The sequence below is a fragment of the Capra hircus genome, chromosome 10 (genome assembly GCF_001704415.2).
Source record: "Capra hircus breed San Clemente chromosome 10, ASM170441v1, whole genome shotgun sequence".
Classification (NCBI taxonomy): Eukaryota; Metazoa; Chordata; class Mammalia; order Artiodactyla; family Bovidae; genus Capra; species Capra hircus.
In genome coordinates, this window is record NC_030817.1 from 96,797,627 (window position 1) to 96,814,192 (window position 16,566).

Consider the following 16,566-nt stretch of genomic DNA (forward strand, 5'->3'; position numbering starts at 1 on the left):
TATAATCTGGTTTCTTCTAATACTTCTGTGGTTTTGTTGTTTACATTATAATCTTTGACCACTACAGAATTTATTTTGGTGTAAAATATGAGATGTTGGTGTAATTACCTTTTTTTCTAGCTGCTCTAGCACCTTTTTGTGATAATCTATCTTTCCCCAATAGTTTTAAATTCACCTTTATCATATATTAAGTGTTCATGTATGTATTTTGGGTCTATTCCTGGACTTTATATTATTTCCTGTTAATCTGTGACTCTGTTCATGCATACTTATCATACTTTTTTATGGTAATATTTTGTGTTTTATTTTACATATATGACGTTGCATACAACATTCTGTAACTCACTTTTTTCATTCAAAATTTTGTTTTCACAGATAGCTAGTGGGAACCTGCTGTATAGTGGGAGCTCAGCTTAGAGCTCTGTGGTGATCTACCTGGATGGGATGGGGGTGGTGGCAGGAGGGAAGTCCAAGAGGGAGGGGACATATGCACACATATAGCTGATTCACTTTGTTGTACAGCAGAAATTAATGCACAATTGTAAAGCAACTATACCCCAGGGGAAAAAAATATATGGTTTCAAGATCTATTCACATTGATCCATGTAAACCTAGTTCATTGATTTTTGACTGGTAAACTGTATTCTTCACTGTATAAGCATACTTAAATATACTGTACTGTATTTATCAAATGCATTAGTTGATGCAAATTTGCACAGTTGAGTTTCTGGCTGATAGGGAATCTCTGCAGTGCTTGCCTGTACTCAGGGAATAGGCAGCATTTTAGGTGAGTATAATGAGAAAGAAGTGTCAGTTCATCCTTACCACCATCCATATCTGACATGATAGCAAAGTGTCCGGTCACTTAATGGGTCAAGTTAAATAATTCCTGAATCTGACATCACAGTAAGTGGCACAGAGGAAACTTGGTCTAGGCTAAGACTCCTGAAGAGGTAACTGAAATGATCGCTATCTCTCCTTGAGAAAGAACACACAGAGGAATAAAGAAAGAAGCATCCCCACTCTGAGTAGAATGAAGATTCAACACAAAATAATTCTTCTCTGAATAGTAATGTCAGGAAGTTGCATTCTCATTTCTGAGCCTCTAGATATGGATCAGGAAGTTTCTACAGTATTTTCAAGGATGTTTGAAGTTGACCTGGGATGGCAGAGGATAGCAAAGTCCGCTTCTGTAGCCATTATCCTCTGCCTCCTTGAACTCGAAGCACCTAAATGCTCATTAGCTAGTGTCTTAACTTGGTGGGAAGGAGAAATCAGGAAGAGAAAAAAGAAGCCTCCTTGTGGGAGAACTGAGTGTCATTCTCCAGGATCTTTTCTCAAGTCGATGAAGGCCAGCTGCAGCGTGTCCTCCTGGAACCCAGACACCGGGCCAGATCTGGCCAACTGTCCACATTCTCTGACATCCAAGTTGACCTGCTGTAATGCTTCCAAGATGAGCTGCCGTACTTCAGCTTCCAGCAAAAGTTGCATCAAAGAAGTGGCTAAATGCTTGCAAGCTGACATACATGCAGTCTGGGCCACCTTTCCAGGAAGGTGTGTGAATATAGCAAAGGTGCTATATAGAAAGGCAGTGAGGTCTACTAGGTAATCACTTGCTTTGCTGCCCAAATTTCCTGTCATCCAATCATAGCCAGCCAGCTGTAGAAACTGGTCAATTTCCTGGTTTCATTTGGTATAAATCTCTTCTTCAGCTGCATGTCTGGCAACCTTACAAGTCACGGTGCCATACAGCTTGGTAGCATGAACTGTCCCTGGAAGCACATTAGTGATATTGATAAATTCTTTCAAGTACTTACAGGATTTCTCCAGGTGTGTTGTATTGATAATAATCTGGACAAGCTCAGTAAATCCAATATTCTTCCTTTTAATGACATTCTGCAGAGAGTTGCTTAGAGTCCTAGTCAGCAACGGGTCTATAGATTTACAAATCATGTCATCAACTTCAGCTGAGCTCAGATGAAGATCTGAAAACTTCAGACAGGCGTAGATAAATTCTTTAATTTGGTTGTATGCTCTTGGCACAAATTCAAAAAATGGAAACTTTTGGAAATGGTTGCTTTTCCAGCTCTGTATCTTGGAATGGGAATTGTCCTACCATCTTTTTATACATCTCAGGACTGTAGTTGTCAGAATCAAGTATGTTTCTGAAAATGTCCGACCACTTCTTTAGCAAAGTTTAACTATACTGGTCTCTGATTTCTGGCAGAATGTCAAAAAACTGATTTACAGGAAAACCATACACCTGAAGTGTCAACAAAAAGCATAGTGAGGTTCTTGAAATCTAACATGAGGTTTGGATCAGAGCAGTAAGATGAGCGAGTACGGAGTGCTGCGATGGTTTTTGAAAGTGCCATTTCCCACAGTTCACCAATGTGGGCTCTATTTACCAAGTCCTGCATTGTATGTAAAATGTGATCTTCACAAAAGAAAAAGCTGACAATTTGATTGAAATATTTCCTGTAGCCATCTAAAGTTTTATGCGTGTTAGACAGAGGCTGGAGCAGCAAACAAGCCTGTTTTTGCCTCTGTTTTTGGTAGTTCTCAAATGTTTCCCAGGCCCCCAGGACAGAATATGTGTAGACATTGATAAACAGGAGAGAAATCAACCAAATCTTGGGTCCCTTCATCATCTTCCTCATCTTTAATATCCAGAATTCCTGAATCCTGTTCAGACTTGGGGCTAGTGCTTTCTATCTCTGTATCCAAAAATTGTATATGCTTCTTTCTTAGATTTTTCTATTCTGGGTTGTTGCAAGATAATGTTATCCAGGTTTCTTTTTTGTTGAGCTTGCTTCGCGGCAGTCTCTCCAGTTTTGTCTGAAGGTTGCGAATACTCTAGAAAGTCTTTGAGATCAAACATAGACACATCCTTAGTTTCTTCTAGAAAGCCTGGGGATATTGTCTACCCTCACCTTGCAGAATCAATAGTGGCTTACTTGAGGCAGACAGGTATGTTCTACCTATATTCCAGAGTTTTCAGTTCAGGATAATGCCGTTTAGTTTTCATCTGGTCCCTCAGTTTGCTATACATCTCCAGGACTAGAAGACAAAAAATTAATTTATCAGCAGGGGCAGAAACATTTCTCTGTTGTAGTTGACACTGCTTCAGCTCTTCTATTGCTATTACCAATTCCTTTCCCTCATGTTGCAGTTTTCTATTAGTATCTGTCACTTGATGTTTGAGTTCCTGGGCTTCTCACTTTCAGCAGTTCTATTATAGAGTCCACAAAGCCCTAATAAATGAAAGTTGCACAATTTCTAGGTCATGATTGCAGATGTGAGTTTCAAGCTTCTCCATGAATGGTCCATGTTGTTTACAATCATCGACAGACCTGAGTGTGGGCTGGATGCGGGCCATGTGGGTGCTCCAGGTCTCTCTCTCTCTCTCTCTTTTTTTTTTTGGCTTCACAGTGCTTTAACATGAACAGAGTTGAATATGACATTGTCTGACAGAAGAATGAACAGTTTGCTGAATAAAAGCCCCGAGTCAGGATATATACACAGCAAAAATGGGGCCTTAAGGCTCTCAGCACTTGTGCACAATGAAAGAAGGAATCTTTAAAAACAAATAGTCAATAACAGATACAGATGAAAAAGGCAGCAACACCACCAACACTGGAAAGCTGGGAAAGGGAGCAAAGCCTCTCTCTAGGGGCTGCTTAGGCCAGGCAGCCAGAGAGCTGGTTTGTCTCAGGAAACTTCAACATTTACATGGATGTAAACCCCATATTGGAGAAGACAATGGCAGCCGACTCCAGTACTCTAGCCTGGCAAATCCCATGGATGGAGGAGCCGGGTAGGCTGCAGTCCATGGGGTCGCAAGGAGTCAGACATGACTGAGCAACTTCACTTTCACGTTTCACTTTCATGCATTGGAGAAAGAAATGGCAACCCACTCCAGTGTTCTTGCCTGGAGAATCCCAGGGACGGGGGAGCCTGGTGGGCTGCCGTCTATGGGGTTGCACAGAGTTGGACACGAGTGAAGCGACTTAGCAGCAGCAGCAGCAAACCCCATATTAAAATCCAATCCTCAATCTCTCTGTCAGAATCAGTAATCCTTTTCCCCAAGATTATATAAAGAACTCCAATCGTTCCATGATAGGAAGCCTAATAAGCAAAGAGCCCCCACTTTTGACCTGACACCAGAGTAAACCTACTCCCATCCTACAACTTGGGATAGACATCAGGCCCCAGCAAACCAAAGATCACCTCCCAGAGAGAAGCCCAGGAAAGCTGCCAGCCTCAAGAAGCTGCTTCAGACTAAGATAGGAAATCTATACCCAGCTGCTAACCCTAGCTCAGCTTCTGGGGAGAATGCTGGGGTTCCATGGGAAACGAGCACAGGCAGTTCAATAACCCTGTGACCAAGCTGGGGAGGGCAGCGACACCTCTTGGCCCTAAGCCCCATTCAACAGCTCAAAGTGCTCAAGAGAAGTCAGGCTGTGGTTTGTTCCTGTGTTTCTACTTTGTGGCAGCACTAAATAGCATGGGGGTGGGAGGAGGGAAAATGGAAGTGTCATGCGAGTGTATGCGCCTCGGTTTTTGTCTCGTCACAACAAAGATTTGGAATGACGGACATTAAAGCCCCCTCGGCATGTCACAGCTCTCAGGTCTTGGATAGACCGTGTTATAGCTCTCAGGTCTCGAATGGACCGTGTTATAGCTCTTAGACAAATCAGTGTTACAGCTCTATTTTATTTACAAGATAGCAGGAAAATCCATCTTCGAGGCGTGAGGGCACGTCTCTCCAAAGATGCGAAGAGACAAGCGCCCCAGTGCACAGGAGAGAGAGAGAGAGCTAGCTTTGGCTCTTCTTTTCATATGTTTTTCTCTCCCTGGGCCTGTCCTATGTAAATTGGGCCAGCCAGGAGTGTTGTTTGTTTTACCTGAGGTCCTCACTCCGGTCCTTGGACCTTCCTTTGCTCTATTTTCGCAGGCTTTTCCCTTCCTTGTCTTTTAGCCACCGCCACTTTGGACTCCTTTTCCCTATTCTACCTACCTAACAGAAGGAAGAGAGTGGTGATGTTCTTCCCTACCACTGGGAGGTACCTAGAAAATGATCCACTCCCACACTTCAAGGAGTTAATCTGGCAGTGGTGAGTTTCCCCCAGCCTTCAAGCCACCAAACTTGCAAAGCTAACCCATAAAAGTAGCAAGGGCTTGGGGAGTGAGAGCTGCTGGCGCAGCCCATACTGACCTGCTGGTGAGCAAGAAACAGGCAGCCAGAGTGGGGAGCCACAAAGGAGAGACTAGCCAACAGGATCTCCTCGACTTTCCTGTGGCTTTCTTCTGATTCTGAAGCAGCCATGATGATGGGCTCAAAAAACCCACACACCTTGCTCAATAAAACAGACTGCTTAGACTCTAGAATTACTGCTATGAAAAGTTACAAGGGAGAAAGTATAGCAAAAGAATCTCTTGGGAAAACTGGGAAAAGGCCTAGAGAAAATGAGAGCTTCAGGGGTCTCTTCCACCTTCCCCAAAGGAAAAAGTTCATGCAGGTAGGAAAGGCAGGGTCTTTCCCTGCTCATCATTCCTGGTTAAACCTAAGAGTAAGAAAATGCCCCTGGACTTGCAGCATCAATATGTATCCAAGTGCCCCACCAGCATAAGACCCCCCCACCCCCCACCCCCAGGTTAGCCTTCTGGTATGGGTAAATGCCCAAGAAATTGCCTTCCAGTCCAATACCCCCATCCACTCCCCAACTCCAAGCAGAGGGCATCTGCCTGTGGTTTCCCACGTCTCCTCAGAGAAGAGGATCCTAGTAGAGTGCCTGCGGTATAGTCAGGTACCAAGGGACACAACGCCAGACAGTCTATCCGGCCAGGGGATGGGCAGACAACTTCAGATAAGAGAGAGAGAGGCTTCGTGCAAAAACCAATGTCAGTTCAGCAGGAAAGTAGAGGGCCAGTGGTGAGAGGGGCTCCTACTGGCGCACCTTCCCGGGGACAGTTCCCGTCAGTTGCCTCCTCCTGCAGGAACCTGTGTAGGCAGCGTTCGTTCGGAGCCAGTGGGTGCCCAGCAGTTTTGTTAATAAATTGCAGGCCCTGCCTCCTTTCTTCAATAAGAGACTCCTCAGAGATCCCTTCATCTCCTCGGATAGGGAGCTGCCGCTTCAAGGCTTTCCCAGGGAGTGGTGGTACTACAACCTTGCTGTCTCGCTGCAGCTCATTTTTCAGCCACTCACAGTCACTGCAGCGTCGTTGTACACAGGATGCTTCAGTTTGACGAGTCCTTCGATTGGTCGGCATGCGAACCTCACAGGCGGTGAGGCGCGCGCAGCCCAGGCCCACCGTCTGTGGACTAAACATGGCGTCTCCAGGAAGTTACTCCCAGGCCCGTCAGCGTCCGTCAGGTCCTCCGGCGTCGAGTAAAGGCGCGGAGTGTCAGCTACTGCCGTGTTGACATCTTTGCGAAGGAGAGACCGGGACCGGGGAAGGGGGCGGGGGGCGGAGGCCGAAGGCAGGAGCCTGCTCTGGATCTCTTGAAGAACCCTTTTGAGCTCTGCCACCTCACCCGGCTCGGTAAGCCCCGCAGCGCGTCCCCTCCTGCTCCGCTCGGCTTTCACTCCCTCAGTCTCCTCTCTCCCTCCAGGGTTCAGAGGCTCCTCAGCCTCCGGCCGCCTGCAGGACGACCTTCATGCGGTTTTAATTATTGTCACCTTATAATATGCTTTAATATCCAAACAGGCTAGTCACCATTTTCACTCTTTGTTTTAAGAATTTTCTTTTCCTATACTGTCATATTTCATATGAATATGAAATACTAATTTTAACATTGTTATTAAAATATGTGTATATTCAAAAATCCTTTCATTACTTTTATTAGGACTGCCTTACAGTATGGCTTAGTTTACAAAGATTTGATATCTTTTTTTGCAGTATTCCTGGTTTACAATGGTTGCTGCTGCTGCTGCTGCTGCTGCTGCTGCTGCTGCTGCTGCTGCTGCTGCTGCTGCTGAGTCGCGTCAGTCGTGTCCGACTCTGTGCGACCCCATAGACGGCAGCCCACCAGGCTCCCCCGTCCCTGGGATTCTCCAGGCAAGAACACTGGAGTGGGGTGCCAGTTAGTTTCTTGCATATATATAGACAATATACATGTATTCAGATACATATATGTATTTCTTTTCAGATTCTTTTCCATTGAGAGTTTCTGGTTAATAGATACACACTACTGCTAAGTCACTTCAGTCGTGTCCAACTCTGTGCAACCCCGTAGAGCCCACCAGGCTCCACCGTCCCTGGGATTCTCCAGGCAAGAACACTGGAGTGGGGTGCCATGTCCTTCTCCAATGCATGAAAGTGAAAAGTGAAAGTGAAGTCGCTCAGTCGTGTCCGACCCTTCGCGACCCCATGGACTGCAGCCTACCAGGCTCCTCCGTCCATGGGATTTTCCAGGCAAGAGTACTGGAGTGGGATGCCATTGCCTTCTCCAATACACACTACTACTATATATAAAATAGATAAGCAACAGGACTACTATATAGCATGGGCTATTATATTTAATATCTTATAATACCCTACAAGATAGTATATTTAATATCTGAATATAGTATATAGTTATATAATAAACATAACTATAATTACTAATTAATTATAGTATAATTATGTTATAGTATATATAGTATAAATAGTAGTACATATAGTATATATACTATATATAATATGTAAGAATTACATAATTACTATATAATAATTATAATTTAAAATATATTATTAAATTATATGACATAAATGAATTGTAGTAAATATAATTATATATGACTATATATAATTAATGATTTGTAATTGCATATAATTATATAACAATTATCTAGTGCTTATATATTGAGATATTAAATATATTATCTTATAGGTTATTATAAGATATTAAATATAATTTCCCATGCTATACAGTAGTCCTTGTGGCTTATCTATTTTATATATAGCAGTGTGTACCTATTAACCCCAAACTCTCAATTTGTGCTTCCATTCGCCCTCCTTTGGCAACAACCATAAGTTTGTTTTCTTTGTGCATCTGTTTCTATTTTGAAAATGAGTTTATTTGTATCATTATTTTAGATCCCACATATGAGTGATATCACATGATACTTGTCTTTCTCTAATTTATTTCACTTACTATGATAAAAAGATATGGTATCTTGATGATAAAGATCTCTGACGTGTGTCTTCCTGTCTAGCACTATCTTATGCCAAGAAAAAGTTGGCTTAAAGCTCAACATTCAGAAAACGATCATGGCATCCGGTCCCATCACTTCATGGGAAATAGATGGGGAAACAGTGGAAACAGTGTCAGACTTTATATTTTTGGGCTCCAAAATCACTGCAGATGGTAACTGCAGCCATGAAATTAAAAGACACTTACTCCTTGGAAGAAAAGTTATGATCAACCTAGATAGTATATTCAAAAGCAGAGCTATTACTTTGCCGACTAAGGTCCGTCTAGCCAAGGCTATGGTTTTTCCTGTGGTCATGTGTGGATGTGAGAGTTGGACTGTGAAGAAGGCAGAGCGCCGAAGAATTGATGCTTTTGAACTGTGGTGTTGGAGAAGACTCTTGAGAGTCCCTTGGACTGCAAGGAGATCCAACCAGTCCATTCTGAAGGAGATCAGCCCTGGGATTTCTTTGGAAGGAATGATGCTGAAGCTGAAGCTCCAGTACTTTGGCCACCTCATGCAAAGAGTTGAGTCATTGGAAAAGACTCTGATGCTGGGAGGGATTGGGGGCAGGAGGAGAAGGGGACGACAGAGGATGAGATGGCTGGATGGCATCACTGACTCGATGGATGTGAGTCTGAGTGAACTCCGGGAGTTGGTGATGGACAGGGAGGCCTGGCGTGCGGTGATTCATGGGGTCGCAAAGAGTCGGACACGACTGAGCGACTGAACTGAACCAAGCTGAGCTGAACATGGGTACCATTCTGGAAGATTTTAACAAAAAATATCAAGCTTTTGAATGCATTATGTGCCAACGATTTAAAGTGGGCCTTGTATAAGTGCACCAAAAATTTCTATTTTAGGACTTGGACAGACATCTTGATTCTCTGTGTTATGGTTATGTCTCTAAAATTAATAGTAAGGATTTTAAATTTAAATACATATAAAGAACCTTAAAAATTCATATTCTAGTAATGTTCGAAAATAAGAATATAATTAGAGATATGTAGAAGCATGTATAAGAATGCTTAGTATAGTATTTTTCATAACAACAAAAATTGGAAATAATATAAATGCTTACCAGTAGAGGCTTGATTAAATTATGGTAATCTTTATCTTAAAATACCATTCAGTGAGTCAAATTTTTTCTTTTCATAAATATTTATTACCATAAATATTCTAGTTGCAATTTTAAATGTAAAAGCAAAGGTTTAATTAGTATATTTCTAATTTGTTTTTAAAAGTTGAATGTTTATGTACTATTTATATATTCTTTGAAAAAAGACAAGCAGTAAACAAAAATGTTAGCATTAGCCATCTATAAGTTGGACTGTGCTTAATTTTATTTTTGCTTTGTGTTTTGTTGTATTTCCCCCTTTTCTATAAGGAGCAGGATTATTTTATAATAATTAATTCTTAATGAAATCCTTAACAATGAGCTTTCATAACAAGATTGCAGTGAAGAGGAGGCATAGGAGGGGTATCAGTAGGTGAAAAATATTTACTGAAATAAGAACAGCGTATAAATACTAAGTGATCCTCCACTTTATTTATGTTATATTTGCCTTTCTGAAGGGCACTGCGAGTTTGCAAAGTCCTGGAATCATGGTTCCATTATTGAATAGCTGATATATAAAAACATAGCTTCAAAAATGGTGGCTCGTAGGAAAAAACATGAAAGAAACACAATACTAAAATTAGATGTGCAAAATTAGAAAAAAAGGAATCACTGGATAATTTTGTTATTTGCCAGTGTGCTTGGCTGTACACATTTTGTAAAACATAACAACAGTGATAGAGAAATCAACCATTGTCACAGTTTTCCTGTCCAAAAAAAAAAAAATGGTCTTAACCATCTGTAAATTAGCAAAATGAAAAAGAGGCTAATTACATGATTGTGATATGGATCAAGAGCAGATGAGGATGCCCATGTGTCTGCTCTGTTTTTACTGCCGCCGAAATACTTGCTTCCCATTGTGTGTTTATATGCTCTCAGGATGAACGTTGTCAACTATCTGTTGCTATTCCTATGCTGTGTTTACTGCTCTCAGACACAAGGGAACAACTGAAAACTTACTTGAACTCAATCTGAAGAAGTGAAGATTTCTCTTTTGTTAGGTTCTATTTGAAATATTTATGAAAATGCACTTTCCTTTTATCCCAAAATTCTTTTATTGCTGAGTTTTGAAATGTTTTTTTCCTGAATTTTATAAGAAATTAAATTTATAAGACACATGGATTTTTTTTCTGGAGACTTCAATAACTAACCACTGTGGGCTGAAATTTTGTTGACACATGAGTGCAACTTTTAATCAATTGAAGAGCATCAGGGTTTAAAATGAAACAAGATTTATTTACAATGGCAACCCTTTGTTTGCAGGGGTGGGGGGACAGATGGGGAGAATAAAATTTTTCCTTGAAAATGTGTGGTTTTTATTCACTGCTGACCCTTGACCTTCCATCATGACTTATTTATAAACAAATGTTTTTCTAGGAAATGGTGATTTTTCTCAGGTTGAGAAATAGGACTCAGAGTTCTCAAACTGTTGCAGTATAGAATTAGTTCTACCCTCACCTACAGTTTCATTCAAAATCTGTTATTGAACACATACTATGTGCAAGAGCCTGAAGATGTAAAGATAAATAAGACATGGTTGATGCTCCCAAGAAGGGTTCAGTTCAGTTCAGTTCAGTTCAGTCGCTCAGTCGTGTCTGACTCTTTGCGACCCCATGAATCGCAGCACGCCATCACCAACTCCCAGAGTTCACTCAGACTCACGTCCATCGAGTCCGTGATGCCATCCAGCCATCTCATCCTGGGTCGTCCCCTTCTCCTCCTGCCCCCAATCCCTCCCAGCATCAGAGTCTTTTCCAATGAGTCAACTCTTCACATGAGGTGGCCAAAGTACTGGAGTTTCAGCCTTAGCATCATTCCTTCCAAAGAAATCCCAGGGCTGATCTTCAGAATGGACTGGTTGGATCTCCTTGCAGTCCAAGGGACTCTCAAGAGTCTTCTCCAACACCACAGTTCAAAGGCATCAATTCTTCAGCGCTCAGCCTTCTTCACAGTCCAACTCTCACATCCATACATGACCAAAGGAAAAACCATATCCTTGACTAGACGGACCTTAGTTGGCAAAGTAATATCTCTGCTTTTCAATATACTATCTAGGTTGGTCATAACTTTTCTTCCAAGGAGTAAGCGTCTTTTAATTTCATGTCTGCAGTTACCATCTGCAGTGATTTTGGAGCCCCCAAACATAAAGTCTGACACTGTTTCCACTGTTTCCCCATCTATTTCCCATGAAGTGATGGGACCAGATGCCATGATCTTCGTTGTCTGAAAGTTGAGCTTTAAGCCAACTTTTTCACTCTCCTCTTTCACTTTCATCAAGAGGCTTTTTAGTTTCTCTTCACTTTCTGCCGTAAGGGTGGTGTCATCTGCATATCTGAGGTTATTGATATTTCTCCTGGCAATCTTGATTCCAGCTTGTGTTTCTTCCAATCCAGCATTTCTCGTGATGTACTCTGCATATAAGTTAAATAAGCAGGATTAAGGTCCCTCTAGTCAAGGCTATGGTTTTTCCTGTGGTCATGTATGGATGTGAGAGTTGGGCTGTGGAGAAGGCTGAGCGCCGAAGAATTGATGCTTTTGAACTGTGGTGTTGGAGAAGACTCTTGAGAGTCCCCTGGACTGCAAGGAGATCCAACCAGTCCATTCTGAAGGAGATCAACCCTGGGATTTCTTTGGAAGGAATGATGCTAAAGCTGAAGCTCCAGTACTTTGGCCACCTCATGCGAAGAGTTGACTCATTGGAAAAGACTCTGATGCTGGGAGGGATTGGGGGCAGGAGGAGAAGGGGACGACAGAGGATGAGATGGCTGGATGGCATCACGGACTCGATGGACGTGAGTCTGAGTGAACTCTGGGAGATGGTGATGGACAGGGAGGCCTGGCGTGCTGCAATTCATGGGGTCACAAAGAGTCGGACACGACTGAGCAACTGAACTGAACTGACAATATACACCTTGACGTACTCCTTTTCCTATTTGGAACCAGTCTGCTGTTCCATGTCCAGTTCTAACTGTTGCTTCCTGACCTGCATACAGATTTCTCAAGAGGTAGATCAGGTGGTCTGGTATTCCCATCTCTCTCAGAATTTTCCAGAGTTTATTGTGATCCACACAGTCAAAGGCTTTGGCATAGTCAATAAAGCAGAAATAGATGTTTTTCTGGAACTCTCTTGTTTTTTCCATGATCCAGCGGATGTTGGCAATCTGATCTCTGGTTCCTCTGCCTTTTCTAAAACCAGCTGGAACATCAGGAAGTTCACGGTTCACAAGAAGGGTTAAGATGAATGAAAGGCAGAAACCAGGTAAGAATATAGTTGTAGTATAAACTCCACTTACCTGGTATTGTGAAGAATGAAAGAGGAGCACGTGGACTCTGACCCTATATAGAAATTTCATCCAGTGGAATGGAGTAATATTGCTAATAATGATTGACGGCGAAGACAACAGTGATAACAGGGCCAGACATTGTGCTCAATACTTTATACATATTAATACATTACCTGTTTAGGCTTTGCCATAGTTCAGTGAAGTAGGTGGTACAGTAATTTCTTTTTACAAATGATGAAACAAGAGGCACAGCTAAGATGCAAACCTGGGTCCATTTTATTCGGAGTCCAAACCCTTATAAAGTTCGTGCTTTGAAGTTCGACATACTAAATCTTCTTGCTGAATACCTACCGGTAAGTTATTTCACCTCTTAGAAAAGGCAGAGGAACCAGAGATCAAATTGCCAACATCCACTGGATCATGGAAAAAGCAAGAGAGTTCCAGAAAAACATCTAATTCTGCTTTATTGACTATGACAAAGCCTTTGACTGTGTGGATCACAATAAACTCTGGAAAATTCTGAAAGAGATGGGAATACCAGACCACCTAACCTGCCTCTTGAGAAATCTGTATGCAGGTCAGGAAGCCACAGTTAGAAATGGACATGGAACAACAGACTGGTTCCAAATAGGAAAAGGAGTATGTCAAGGCTGTATATTGTCACCCTGCTTATTTAACTTATATGCAGAGTACATCATGAGAAACGCTGGACTAGAAGAAACACAAGCTGGAATCAAGATTGCCTGGCTGGAATCAAGATTGCCGGGAGAAATATCAATAACCTCAGATATGCAGATGACACCACCCTTATGGCAGAAAGTGAAGAGGAGCTAAAAAGCCTCTTGATGAAAGTGAAAGAGGAGAGTGAAAAAGCTGGCTTGAAGCTCAACATTCAGAATAAGGAAGATTCTGAGAGAGATGGGAATACCAGACCACCTGATCTACCTCTTGAGAAATCTGGACTGCAAGGAGATCCAACCAGTCCATTCTGAAGGAGATCAACCCTGGGATTTCTTTGGAAGGAGTGATGCTAAGGCTGAAACTCCAGTACTTTGGCCACCTCATGTGAAGAGTTGAGTCATTGGAAAAGACTCTGATGCTGGGAGGGATTGGGGGCAGGAGGAGAAGGGGACGACCCAGGATGATATGGCTGGATGGCATCATGGACTCGATGGACATGAGTCTGAATGAACTCTGGGAGATGGTGATGGACAGGGAGGCCTGGCGTGCTGCGATTCATGGGGTTGCAAAGAGTCAGACACGACTGAGCAACTGAACTGAACTGACTGAAGCTTTGATTTCCCGCTTCGTAAAATGGTGATAACAACACCCGAGAATGCGGTCTGCCTCCTATCTGATAGCTGCCTCTCCTTCCTTCTTCCATGCCACCAGAACTCACCTCCAATCACTAAAGCTGAACACTCCAGATGCTCATGTTCTCAGCTGCCCTTACAGCAAGGGCCTGGACGCATGACCAAGTCCTGGCCCATGGAACCTGAGAGGGAAATCAAGGGGAGGAACAGTTCATCTCTAATAAAAATTAATGCTAGGAATCTACTTTACTTCTTGCGGTGAAGCCCGATACTACTGTAGCCAACCTGCAATCCTAAAGAGCCGCCATGGACATGCTGAGGAGAGCTCCCAGAAGGTGGTGAGCAGAGGAGTCCATTTTAACATCATGGAGAGGTGTGGACAGTACATTTTCTTCCTTATTTAAACCACTTTTAATTGGATATTCTGTGACTCAAAGGTATTCCAAATTTATTGAGTTCTAGATGAGCTAAAGAGTGTACAAAGCACTTAGTATAATACTTGCATACAGTAAGTGCTCAAGAATAGAGGGTCTTATCATCTGCTTGGTCAAAGTTATCTAAGTGTGATTTTTGTTTTGTAGCTTTTGATCATTAGTAAGATACAGAGTTTTCTTTTCTCTTTTTAAATAACCATTTCTAAATTGACCAAATCTAGACTTATAAATAATATGTAAACCAAATCACTGATACTCTTTGACTTCTCAAGGGATTAAGCCTAGTGCAAAGTAACAGCTGGGGGCTTCACAGGTGGTGCGGTGGTAAAGAATCTGCCTACCAATACAGGAGAGTCAGGAGACTTGTGTTCCACCCCTGGGTGGGGAAGGTCCTCTGGAGTAGGAAATGGCAACCGGTTCTAGTGTTCTTGGCTGGAAAATCTCATGGACAGAGGAACCTGGCGGGCTATAGTCCTTGGGGTCACAAAGAATCGGACACAAGTGAACACACAGGCAGAAATTAACAGCTGAGTTGGCCCAGAGCATTGAGCTATCAGATATGCTGCTGGATCAATCATTTAATCCAGATCCATTCCAGAACCTGTATGAAAGGATTATAGGTATCCTCATGCATGCATGCTAAGTCACTTCAGTCATGTCTGACTGTGTGTGACCCTATGGACTGTAGCCTGCCAGGATGCACCTACAGTTAGACAAGGTGGGTTTATTACTCAGTGCAGAGAGGGAGGACACCCATTATGGGGAATGATGGAGCACCTCAGTGAATGAGTGTTGGGATAGCGCTGCAGGATGGGGACTTGGGGTAAGTAATTTGGAGACGCTAAGAAGATGGGGGTTTGTACCAGATCAGATGATGTAAGAAAGCAAGACCAGTTCTATGACTGGGCATCAACCAATCTTATCTATAGAGAGGGGAGATTAGACTGAGGATAGAGTTATCACTGGCTAATAAGTAGCAATCAATCATCTTGGCCAAGCAAGGAGATGTTTGGCATTTTCAGGTAAAACAGTGCCTTTATTTCTGCTTGTGCTTAGACAAAATTATGTAGGGACCTTATTTGGTCTCATTTTATTATGATCTTGGTGTAACCTTGCTTGAGGTTGATGTTCTGTGAGAGAGATTAACATCTAATAGAATGACATGGCCTCACTGTGAGTATAAGGCAAATTTTGGATGTGAGGGACTGTCATTTTTGTTTTTATCTCAGAGAAAAATGCAGTGATATTAGATGCACATGTGCTTTTCTATATGTAATGCTGTATTTTGAAATCCAGAATTAAAATCAGTATGGGGATGGTGTGTGTGTGTGCTCAGTTGTGTCCGACTCTTTGCAGCCCCACGTACTGTAGCCCTCCAGGCTCCTCTGCCTATGGGATTTTCCAGGCAAGAATACTGGAGTGGGTTACCATTTCCTTCTCCAGGGGATCTTCCCGACCCAGGGATCAAACCCAAGTCTCTTGCATCTCCCACACTGGAGAATTCTTCACCACTGAGCCACCTGGGAAGCTTCCACCTGGGATGGTACTTTAATGTAAAGGGGACAGGAGCAAAATCCTGTTGTTTCTATTAATGGTCCATGTTGGGAAGATTCTGGAATTCTTTTTGGATGATGTAAGGAAGTTAGAGTAGGAGTGCCCCCACAACAGCAGGAAAATAGTTCCTCAGAAAGGGTGTAGTTTCCAGTTAGCCGCATCTTCCTTCATCCTTGGACAGAAGATAAAGGAGGAATACTCTACTTTATGTTTTGTTCATTCACAATTATTTTTTGCCAATCAAATCCCAGCTATCATTCTAAGTTGTTGGGTTTTTAAAAAATCTGGTGTTTATTTTTGAAAAGATCTTCAGCTGTCCTTGGTGTCTCCCTTTCTATCTGTTCTTGTTCATGTATTTAACAAGTGATTACAAAAGACCATGATAATGAGAATAACAAGCATTGTTCAGGAAATGATATTATAAGTTAAGATGAGCTGCAGTTGATGTGTTTCAGTTCTAGAAAAATTTTCATAACATGCGGCCAGTTGCAAAATAAAAATAAACCATGAAGACTTAGGGGTAGGAATAATGACAAAAGCTTCTGGATTACAAGTTGGAAAATACATTTTCACAGGGAAGAGTCAAGGAGACACTTAATGAAAGCATGTTAGTAACTGTCATTTCTGAAAGAAATAAAAATAAATAGTGCTTGGATGATAAAGGGAATAGATGTTCACTTACTGCCC

General features: G+C 42.2%; 1 pseudogene; it reads right to left on the reverse strand.

Annotated features, from left to right (window-relative positions):
- Positions 1,318–3,379, reverse strand: LOC102184726 (annotated as a pseudogene).